Source organism: Stenella coeruleoalba (assembly GCF_951394435.1).
Source record: "Stenella coeruleoalba genome assembly, chromosome: 7".
In the NCBI taxonomy this organism is placed as follows: Eukaryota; Metazoa; Chordata; class Mammalia; order Artiodactyla; family Delphinidae; genus Stenella; species Stenella coeruleoalba.
This window is the reverse complement of record NC_137153.1, coordinates 112,337,776-112,349,915: the sequence shown is the minus strand read 5'-3', so window position 1 is coordinate 112,349,915 and position 12,140 is coordinate 112,337,776. Positions and strand designations below refer to the sequence as shown.

The 12,140-nt window shown below is 41.4% G+C and overlaps 1 protein-coding gene and 1 pseudogene across 3 annotated transcripts in view; one reads left to right on the top strand and one right to left on the bottom strand.

Annotated features, from left to right (window-relative positions):
* The window catches only part of NR6A1 (nuclear receptor subfamily 6 group A member 1), a 205,535-nt gene that overhangs the window by 100,838 nt on the left and 92,557 nt on the right, over positions 1-12,140 (top strand). The gene's annotated exons all lie outside the window — the stretch shown is intronic.
* LOC307188798 (large ribosomal subunit protein uL22-like) lies at positions 4,149-6,018 on the bottom strand (annotated as a pseudogene). Its single transcript has one exon. The product of its transcript is annotated as a large ribosomal subunit protein uL22-like (transcript).

Here is a 12,140-nt window from a genome sequence, read left to right as displayed (position 1 = left end):
ACTTTTTGAGGAACTTCTATACTGTTTTCTATAGTGGCTGCACCAGTTTACAGTCCCACCAACAGTGCACAAGATTTACCTTTTCTCCACATCTTCACCAAGACTGACTTATTGTCTTTTTGACTAAAAGTAAAAGGGTGGAGAAAGATATATCATGGTAACACCAATCAAAAGAAAGCAGGGCAGGGGTGTCCTTAAAACACATCAAACATCAAAACACTTGTTTTTTGATGACACACCTGCTTTCTTTTGATTGATGTTACCATGATATATCTTTCTCCATCCCTTTATTTTTAATCTATATGTGTGTTTCCAATAGACAACATGTAGTTGGGTCTTGTTTTTGGATTCACTCTGACAATCTCTGTCTTTCAATTAGTGTATTTAAGATGTTTAAGGTGATAATTGATATAGTTGGATTAATATCTACCATATTTGTTAGTATTTTCTATTTATTGTCCTTGTTATTTGTCCTTAATTTTGTCTTCCACATTTTTTTCTGCCTCTTGTAGTTTTAAGTGAGCATTTTATATGATTCTGTTTTCTTTCTTTTCTGAGTATGTCAGTTGTACTTCTTTTTTAACTTTTTTTTTAGTGGTTCCCTAGAGTTTGCAATATACATTTACAACTAATCTAAGTTAGCTTTCAAATAACACTATACTATTTCACAAGTAGTATGCATACCTTATAATAAAATATTCCTAATTCCTACCTCCCATCCCTTATATCATGTTGTCATTCATTTCACTTACACGTAAGTATATACAGTAGAATACATGCTATTACTGTTTTTTTTTGTGGTACGCGGGCCTCTCACTGTTGTGGCCTCTCCCGTTGCGGAGCACAGGCTCCCGACGCGCAGGCTCAGCGGCCATGGCTCACGGGCTTAGCTGCTCCGCGGCATGTGGGATCTTCCCGGACCGGGAAATGAACCTGTGTCCCCTGCATTGGCAGGCGGACTCTCAACCACTGCGCCACCAGGGAAGCCCACTATTATTATTTTAAACTGTTACTTGTTAGAACTAAGAATAAGAAAAATAAGTTTTAATTTTACCTTTACTTATTCTCCAGTGCTCTTCCTTCTTATTATGTAGATCTGAGTTTCTGACTTTATTAACATTTTCCTTCCCTCTGAAGAACTGCTTTTAACATTTCTTGCTAGGCAGGTGTACTGGCAATGAATTCTCTCCAATTTTGTTTGTCTGAGAAATTCTTTATTTCTCTTTCACTTTTGAAGGATAATTTCACAAGATACAGAATTCTAGGTTGGTGGGTTTATTTCTCTCATCACCCTAAACATTTACTCTGTTCCCTTCTTGCTTGCATCATTTTGAGGTTAACTTGGATGTAATTATTACCTTTGCTTCTCTATAGGTAGGATGTTTTTTCCCTCCGGCTTCTTTCAAGATTTTTTTCTTTTAAGTTATGTCACCCTTTTTTAATTTTTATATTTTATTTTATTTTATTTTATTTTGGCTGCTCTGGGTCTTAGTTGCGGCATGTGGGATCTTCACTGTGGCATGCGGGCTCTTAGTTGCAGCATGTGGACTTCTTAGTTGCGACATGCGGACTCCTAGTTGTGGCATGTGGACTCCTAGTTGTGGCGTATGGACTCCTAGTTGCAGTATGCGAACTCTTAGTTGCAGCACATATGCAGGATCTAGTTCCCTGACCAGGGATCGAACCCAGGCTCCCTGGAGTCTTACCCACTGGACCACCAGGGAAGTCCAAGATTTGATTTTTTTCTTTTAACCTTTGATTTTCTGAAGTTTGAATATGTCGTCTAGGTGTAGTGGGGTTTTTTTGGCATTGATCTTCCTTGGTGTTCTCTGAGCTTCTTGGATCTGTAGTTTGGTATCTGACATTAATTTGGGGGAAATTCTCAGTCATTATTACTTCAAATATTGCTTCTGTTTCTTTCTTTTCCTTCTAGTATTCCCATTACACATACGTAACACCTTTTGTTGTCCCACAGTCCTTGGAGATTCTGTTCTTTTGTTTGTTTTAGTCTTTTTTTCTCTTTGCTTTTCAGTTTTGGGAGTTTCTACTGTCATATCTTCAAGGTCAGAGATCTTTCTTTAGCCATGCCCAGTCTACTATTGAGCCTATCAAAGCCTTCTTCATTTCTATTACAGTATTTTTTATTTTCTAGCATTTTATTTTGATTCTTTCTTAGAATTTCCACCTCCCTGCTTAAATTATCCATCTGTCTTTCATGTTGTCTGTTTTCCATTAAAACCCTTAGCATATTAATCATATTCTTTAAAGTTCCTGGTCTGATAATTCCAACATTTCTGCAGTGTCTGACTCTGATTTCTGATGCTTGTTTTGCCTTTCAGTATGCCTTGTGGGGTTTTTTTGTTGAAAATTGAATGTGGTGTACTAGGTAAAAGGAACTGCTATAAACAGGCCTTTAGTAATGTAGTGGTAACATGTGGGGAAGGGGAAGCATTCTATAGTCCTTTGATTTGGTCTCAGTGTTTTGGTGAGCCAGTGCTGCAGAACAGCGAACTTTACTAGCACTTCTCAGGGTTCTTTTCCCCCTTAGGTGGGACAGGATGGCTGGGTGGGCTGGAGTTGGGTTATTCCTTTTTCTTCATGTGGGATGTTAGAGGAAGCTACAGTTGGGTATTTCCCGTCTCCTAGGTTGGTTAGGCTCTGATAAAACTCCAGCAAGTTAGGCTCTAATAAAATAATTTTTTCCTGAATGCAGGCCTTGTTAAGAACAGAATGCTCTGGTATATTTCAGGGGTCTTTTTCCCCTCTCTCTTCTGGAAGCAAGAAGGAATTTTCTCTGATACTCACTGTGAGGTCCTGGTAGAGGTTTTGGAGGTAAAACTCACAAAAGTGTGGAGCCCTCCTGTGACTGGGTCCCTCTGGAGTTTTTTGTTTTTGTTTTTGGCCGTGCCATGCAGCATGCGGAACTTCCCCAACCAGGGATTGAACCCGTGCCCCCTGCATTGGAAGCATGGAGTCTTAACCACTGGACCACCAGGGAAGTCCTCCCTCTAGAGTTTTAACTCTCAGAGTTATCCACACTTAGCTTCCAACAATTCATCAACTACAGCTTAGGTGTTCTTACTCTGGCACTGGTTCCTGTGGAATTTTCTGCTCAAGAGTTTCAGCTTTAGTAGGTTGTGATTCTCTCTTAACTGTATCTGTCTCTCCAATTTTGGGGACAGTGTTTTGCCATCTGACCTCACTTCTCTGCCACATCTATGAAGAGTTGTTGATTTTCCACTTCATTCAGCTTTTTCTTGTTGTTAGGACAGAGTGGCAACTTCTAAGCTCCATACATGGCCAGACTGGAAACTGGAAGTGGTATTGATTTTTTAAAGAATTTGAGATAGGGATGTCATTTCTTCCTACTTTTAACCTTATCCAAAAATTGTCATTTAGTTTAGAGAGCTTCCTGACGAGGCATTTACTCACTTTCTACACCCCTCTTTGTAAATTTGGCACATATAAATTTACCCCATGACAAAAATGGGAGTCTTTATCCAGCTGCAATGAGAAAGCTCACCATTTGGATTTCTGCATTTTTTTTTTTTTTTTTTTGCGGCACGCGGGCCTCTCACTGCTGTGGCCTCTCCCGTTGCGGAGCACAGTCTCCGGACGCGCAGGCTCAGAGGCCATGGCTCACGGGCCCAGCCGCTCCGCGGCACATGGGATCCTCCCAGACCGGGGCACGAGCCTGTGTCCTCTGCATCGGCAGGCGGACTCCCAACCACTGTGCCACCAGGGAAGCCCGATTTCTGCATTTTTTGATTGGAAAATTTTATTTTCTTCATGACAATTCCAGGAGTTCAGAGCTTGCTTTCTCAGACCTTGTCTCTGGCCCTTAGCATAAGTCCTCTCTCTGGCATCTGCTCCTGCACATCTACAAGGATCACGTTTTCTGAATCCAAAATCAGAACAACAGATCTCACATGAAATTTTTTTTCCCCTTTTAAATAGACTATTTTTTAGAAAGGTTTTAAGTTCACAGCAATATTGAGCAGAAAGTACAGAGTTTCCATATACTCACTTCCAAACATATTGTACAATCTCCTCCCATCAACATCCCATACCAGAATGGTACATTTGTTATAATCAGTGAACCTACATTGATATTGTACAATATTATCACCCAAAATTCATAGTTTACATTAGGGTTCACTCTTCATATTTATACTTTATGGATTTCGGCAAATGTGTCATGATATCACATGGGCTTTTTATATGGAGATTTAGTTTGAATTCCTGAATATTGGAATTTATAGAACATTGGTTCATGGAGACCACAGAACATAATAATCTTGGAAAAATCAAAGTACGGTCACTGTATGTAGATGTGTCAGATCAGTTTCAGTGCTTTTCTGCTTTGACTAGTGCTTGAAAGGGCCTTGGAATAGACTACGTAGCAGGTGACAAGCAGGGATGCAGTCTTGTTTGCTCAGGTGGCTTGGCAAAGGCTGCAAGAGTTGCCATGGGGGTCTGCTGGGGACCGGGAGGCTATAGAGCCAGATAGATCTGACTTTTCCGAAAGGTATCAAACTACTGGAATTTGAACATGCATAGGTTTTGGATTCAACTTTTTTTCTTTCACCAATATCTCTAAAATATATGGCACATACTAGAAGCCCTGAAGTTGGTTTAATCTTCGGAAGGTCAGTACATACCAGTTTTTCAGTTTTCTGGTGAAAGGATGGAAAACTAACAAAGTCTGTCACTTTGTACAAATTTGTAGTGTTTTTTTTAATGTCTTATTTGCTTTATATTTTTTTTCTGATTATATTTCCTTCTGAAAATAGAATACCTTTTTTTCTGATTTTAATGACAATACATATTCATTGTTAAACATGTCTTTTAAGTTTATTTCTCCTGAGAGCTCTACAATTAAGGCTTGTGACTAGTACTCACTTTGGAACTATAGCTGAAAACATTAAAAGCTCAGGAAACATAAAGAGTGATTTTTATATTTGATTCATAGACCTGCACTGACCCTTCTCCCTAGCTAAAGACCAGAATTCTTAATCCTTTCAAATATCTTTATTTGCATGTCTCTTGGTCCCTTAAGCCTTCACACTCTCCTTTCTTTCTTATTTGTTTTGGTTGGATGAATCACACAGAGTTAAAGCTGTGGTCACCTCCTGTACCTTCTTCTTTCATGATCTCCATATCCAGTCAGCCAGGCAATTCATCTTATCTGTCTTTGTTTTACTTTTACATTTCTGTTTTCATCACTGAGTAACCACCTTCCCCTCCCTTCATTCCCTGCAATTACTTTTTAAAGCTTGTATTTATTGATACTTTATATGCCAGAAATTATGCCAGGTAGTTATCAACCGGAGTTTATTTGGCCATGTCGAGCGCTTTTTTTTTTTTAAACTTTTATTTGCATTTATTTTTTGCAGCATTTATTCCCGGGCCATAAGTTTTTGTTTCTTCAATTTCTTCTGGGATATCTTTTTCTTCTGGGCAACCTTCTCTTCTGGTTTAGGAACAATCTGTTCTTTTTCAGTAAGGATCATCTCAATGTGGCACGGAGAGCTCATGTATGGGTTGATCCGACCATGAGCTTTCTAAGTCCTGTGCCACATCTTGGGGGCTTTGTTCACCTGGATATGCTCAATGACCAGAGAATCTACATCTAAGCCCTTAAGTTCAGCATTACTCTCTGCATTTTTGAGCATGTGCAGTAAAAATTCAGCACTCTTTTTGGGCCACCGACCCTGCGTCCAGCCCCACTGTTTGGCCTGGGCACACCTACCAACTCCGCCACTGTAACGACGGAATGGCACACACTGCTTCTTTAAAGTGACATCCTTCAGATACTTGGTGGCTTTTCAGATATGCATACCCTTAATGGCCTGGGCTGTTTCACGAGTGTTCTTAAAGTGAACACGAAGATTTGAACCTCTCGACTTGCATGATTTTGTGGCATTTTCTGGGTCAAGTGAATAGTGAACCATTTTTAGAGGTCACCTCAGGCCACTAACCGGAAAAGGAAGATCGAGCACTTTTGGTTGTCACAACCTGGGGACCAGGGCGGGTGGGGAGGGGACGGGTAGGTAGAGACCAAGGATGCTGCTAAATATCTTATTAATGCACAGGGATAGCTCTTCCATAAAAAAAGAATTATTTGGCCCAAAATGTCAATAGTGTAGAAGTTGAGAAACCTGAATCACATTAATTGTTTCATAGCTTACTTAGTCCTCACAACAACTCTTTACATGGGTTTTATTATCCCTACTTTATAGATGATGAAACTGAGGCTCACAAGGTTTAAGTTAACTTAATCAGCATCACATAGCTAGTAAGTAATGGAGCCAAGTTCAAACTTAGGTCTGACTCAGTCTGAGCTTACAGTGGTCATGATATATAGCTTGCTCATAACTCAGACCCTTAGCTTTTACCTGGTCTACTATAATGGGCTCCTTCCTGATCTTCTTGCCTCTTGTCTCTCCGTTTAAGTCTGTCTTAAACATGGCTTAAGTGTCTAATTATACTCCCTCTCTGCTCACAATCTTCCAATGCATTTGGAATGTAGTTTTGGTTCCCCAGTCCAGCATTTAAGGCCAGAGCTGCTGCAGTCAGTCCCTGAAGTACCTTTCCAACTCATTTTCCATAACTCTCTTCTTTTCAAAGACATCTTTTCTAAGACATGCTTTATTTTCTTATTTTTGCTTCTTTATATATTTCCCAATATTCTATAACATATATACTGCTGTTTTAATTTAAAAGTTTTTTTTTTTTTTTGGCGGTACACGGGCCTCTCACTGTTGTGGCCTCTCCCGTTGCGGAGCACAGGCTCTGGATGCACAGGCTCAGCGGCCATGGCTCACGGGCCCAGCTGCTCCGCGGCATGTGGGACCTTCCTGGACTGGGACACGAACCCGTGTCCCCTGCATTGGCAGGCGGACTCTCAACCACTGCGCCACCAGGGAAGCCCTAAAAGGTTGTTTTTAATGGCAGAAAAGAATATCCAGCCTGTCTTATGATTTAAGGATTACAAAATAAAATGATTGTATTTTTATTTTAAAGCCCCCAGATTTCCTCTGTGTAATCCTTTGTTCATGCTGTGCCCTTTGGACTCCCATACAACTCATTATCAGCTATTCAAATTCTTTTTGGCCATCAGGGCCCAACCTGAACACTACTGCCTGCCACTGATCCAAAGAGCAAAGAGGTTAAGAGCATGTGCTTTTTACACACTGACAGGGCTAAGTTTGAGATCTGTTTTTTTCTGCTAACTAGCTGTGAGACCTTGAGCAAGTAACCCAACATCATTAAATCTGTTGCCTCATCTGTAAAATTGGGATGGTGTCTAGCTCACAGAGGGTTTTTGGAATTAAGTAAGAGCTCACATGTGAAGTGCTTAGCCCAGGCCTGGCACAATATGAGTGCTCAATGAGTTCATTAATAGACCCCATTATTTGTTACCATATTATTTCTCCACTTCTTTAATTCATGCCTCTGCATCTCTAATAGTATGAGCTGTAGAGTCAGAATTCATGCATTTCAATCCTGGTATCACCACTTACTAGTTGTGTAAACTTAATCAAATTACCTAGCCATCATGTGCTTTAGTTTCCACATCTATGCATATAATAGCATGTGCTCCATAGGGCTTATTTCAGGATTAAATGAGATAATATAGGTAAAGCATCTAGACTAGATCTGGCCCATGCTAAGTGCTCAATTATGTTAGCTATTATTACCACTCTTCTAGCACTTACTAATTCTACTACTTCTTACCTATATTCCACTCATTTGTATACTTGTAGCTCACTTATCTGAGGGTTAGCCCCTTGAAGACAAGGATTATAAAAAATAGTCATCACTGTGCCCTGAGCAGAGTTTTGAGCTTAGTTATAATGACAGTTATTTTTTACTGATACTTGATTAAGGACTTTCATAGACATCACCCTATTTGAGCCTCACAAAAGTCATATGAAGTAGGCAGACAGAATGCTAGCTAAGTATGTATGTAAGTGTGTGTAGGAAGGGTAGGTTTGGGTGCCTACCATGCTGTAGGCTTTGAGTCCTTCCTTCTTCACCTTATTTATACTATTTAGCTTTCATAGCTATCCTGAAAGGTAGTGTTTATTACTACATTTTTAATGTAAGGAACTTGAGGCTCAGAAAGTTAAATAACATAATCAAAATTCAACCAACTTATGTGCTTCAGAGCCTAGACATGTTTCAACAAAGTCGTGTGTCCTCACTGTTGAATTTTCACGGCCAGGTGTCAGATTTGGTGGTATCTAAGCCACAGTCTCATTCTGTTCCTATTTCTGCTTTGGGGAATCTGGCTACCTTGTCTTCTGAAATAGCTGTTGATGTAAAATACTGCAGTAATGTCAGGAGAGAGAAAACCTTCAGACAAGGACCATTAGAAAAATTGATCTTAGATTTCTTAGTATTCCTGTGTTTTAGAGACTGCTAAGAATGAGTAGATGAACCTACGTGGTCTGATGCCACTGATTTCAAGGGTTCCTTGAACATTTTTTTTTTTTTTTTTTTTTGCGGTACATGGGCCTCTCACTGTTGTGGCCTCTCCTGTTGCGGAGCACAGGCTCCAGACGCGCAGGCCCAGTGGCCATGGCTCACAGGCCCAGCCGCTCCGTGGCATATGGGATCCTCCTGGACTGGGGCACGAACCCGTGTCCCCTGCATCGGCAGGCGGACTCTCAACCACTGCGCCACCAGGGAAGCCCCCTTGAACATTTTTATACCACCAGTTTGCTGTAGGCCCAAGTGAGAGCATTCTGAAACTTACATTATAACGTACATAGTATGTTGGAAAGAGCCCTAGATTGTTTGGAATCGGAAGTCTAGGAGTTCCTATACCAGGAATCCTTTTTTGGGAGATTTTGTGTAGTCTTTGAAGTCAAACAGACCTGATTTGGGTTACCTGACCTCTCTTGAGTCTTTTTGCTTGTGTGTACAATGAGGCGTTTTGAACATCAAATGCACTAAAGTATGTAAAACACCTTGCCTTTTTCATAGCAGGTATTTAACAAAATAACTAAACTGTAATAATATTAAATGTATGTTATTCCCACCTGCAGGAAGAAGTCCAGCTGTTTAGCCTAGTATATAAGACCTTTCTAAATCTGGCTTTTCTCAACGTCCGTCAGTCTCTTTTCCTGCCACTCACTGTCATGTGTCTTAAACCCACGCTACACAAAAGTATTCATATTTTCAAAACAACCTCTGCTTTTATGCTGCCATGTCGTTGTACTTGCTGTAGGTTTTGCCTAGAATGCACTTGCCACTTCCTCCCCCTTCTCTGCGTGTTGGTAGTCTACTCCTTCAAAATTGAGCTCTAATGCCACTTCTGACTGTGAAGTTTCCATCAGATCTATCCCCACTCCACATAGATTTATCACTCCTGCCTGTGAGTTCCCACTTAGCACCTTGTTTGTGCTTTGCTTGGGCACTGTAGATAATTTCCTGGTCTTTCTCCCCCACACTTTCTAGAGGATGGTGACCCTGTCTTAGTGTCTCTCTAGAATCTGGGGCAGCAGAGTGCATTACTATATCTCACTTGGGGCTTCCCTTTCAGTTTGAGTTCTAGATGTGAAAAATGTGATGGCAGATCTGTTTGTTTTAAACCTCTATGAGATATAGGCAGTCCACATGGAGGTTAATCTCATTGCTCAGATTCAGACATCACCATGTGTGCAGTTTCTTTAATCCTCCTCTAGCTATCAAAATGGATTTAGCAGTTGACATCCTCTTTTTTCTGTCTGGGGCAAATGGAGCTTTGTAGAATTTAGCCTGGAGGAGCAATGACCTTGCCTCCCCAGTTCAGAATGATCCTAGGGTGTAGAACTGGATGTCATTGAGGACCTAGCATGGCTACAGTATAGCCAGTGACAGAGTACCAGGGCCCTTGCTTACATTTATTCAGGAGACCGGGAATAATATTCAGCCTCTGATTTAATTTTCTGTGACACATTGAGTCTATGTTTTAGCCTACAGAACACTACAGCTGTGTCCTAATTCTCTTCACCCCCTCTCCCTTTCCTAACTTGTGATCTTCATATCACTACCTTTTAAGGCATTTCTGTTCTTGGCTGATAGTCTTGCATTGGAAGTCACCACAGAACAGTGGAAAAGATAGCTCTGAATCATCCATGTAAACAAGCAAAAATCACCACTGCAAAGGAGCTGAGAGCAGTGGCGTGTGTTGGGATCAGTGGTAGGTGATATATTCCTGGGACTCACTTACTGGGGTCTCTCTATGAAGTGGGACAAAGGTCTCAATTAACAGAACAAAGCTGTATAGTTTGTGTAATGATCTAGTGGTCACTGAAGGGCAGTAATCACAGTAATAAGAATTACCATTTTCTGAGGGTATACTGAGTATCTAGCCCAATGCTAGGTATTAGAGGCACAGAAATAGGTTGGGTAAGGTCCCTATTCTGGAGGAGTTTGCAGTTTAGTAAGGGAGATAGATTCATAAAACTGGTTGTCACATTGCAGTAAAATCAGCTCAGTAGTGCCGACAAGTACAGGGTGCTAAGAGCACTGAGGAGAGACATATGTCTGAGACTTTGGGAGCAGAAAAGGCTAGACCATTTTTTATAAAGAAATCATGTGTTTTTTTCTGTGGATAGTTTGCTTTCTGCCCACTCTCCTCATATTCCATTGCTTGAATGTTATTCCACTTCTCCTAGGCCAAGTTTGGTCCTGTAATTGTTACCCATACTTTCTGTACTTACGACAGTTATTACACTTATCACAATTATAATTAAATATTTCTTTATATAACTGCTTAATGTTTGTCCCTTCTACTAGTCTGTAAGGGCAGTGACCATGCCAGTCTTGTTTGCTCTGATCCCCATCACGAGGATTGTAAGCACCCAATAAGCATTTGTTGAATGAATGATTGAATCCTCATGAACTCGAGTCCTTGGATTGTCTCAACAATATATAGTGTGTCTGAGGTTTAGGAAGAAATAAGCCTATAATCTTGTGGGAGAAGCATGTCATATCAGATTTAGTTTCTTCATGGTGACATTGTTAGGTAGTAGCCAAACCTCTGTCCTTTACAACAGCAGTCCCCAGCCTTTTTGGCACAAGGGACTGGTTTTGTGGAAGACAGTTTTTCCACAGACCTGGGGGGGTTGGGGGAGGTGGGGATGGGGATGGTTCAGGTGGTGATGCGAGCGATGGGCAGCGGCAGATGAAGCTTCGCTCGCTCGCTCGCCGCCGCTCACCTCCTGTTGTGCGGCCCGGTTCCTAACATGCTGCAGGCCTGTAGCAGTCCTTGGCGGCCCGGGGGTTGGGGACCCTTGCTTTACAAGGAAATCCTTTAGGTTCTGAGCTACAGTGCAGAGTAGACACCTCTGACACTAGGTCTTCTTTCTCTTGCATTTTCTGCTCTTGGTTTTTGAATAATGATACCACTATTCCCTGAAAAACACAAAAAACGAAAACAAGAAATGAGTGCTATAAATGGCTGACATAGTATTTTTTTTAACATCTTTATTGGAGTATAATTGCTTTATAGTGGTGTGTTAATTTCTGCTGTATTATAACAAACTGAATCAGCTATACATATACATATATCCCCATACCTCCTCCCTCTTGCATCTCCCTCTCACCCTCCCTATCCCACTCCTCTAGGTGGTCACAAAGCTGACATAGTATTTTTTTTTTTTTTTTGCGGTACGCGGGCCTCTTACCACTGTGGCCTCTCCCGTTGCGGAGCACAGGCTCCGGACGTGCAGGCCCAGCTGCCATGGCTCACAGGCCCAGCCGCTCCGTGGCATGTGGGATCCTCCCGGACCGGGGCATAAACCCGTGTCCCCTGCATCAGCAGGCGGACTCTCAACCACTGCGCCACCAGGGAAGCCCCCTGACATAGTATTTTGATCCTCAATATCTCACCTAAAAGCTCCTCTCTCAAACTCAATATGCAATTACTTTTCTTTGAAACTGCCAACTTTTAAAGGCATTGGTGTAAGGTAAGTTATTCTCCAGGTATAGCCAGCACGTATTAAGTGTACCAGACGTGAGGCTGAACCTTTTTATAGTCTTTCCATTTGACTGTTGAGGGTCAGGGTTTGAAATTGACCTGGGTACGATCTGTGCCTGCCTTGAGAAGCTGTTGAGACTCTTGACAGGAATGCGTATCTAGCTCA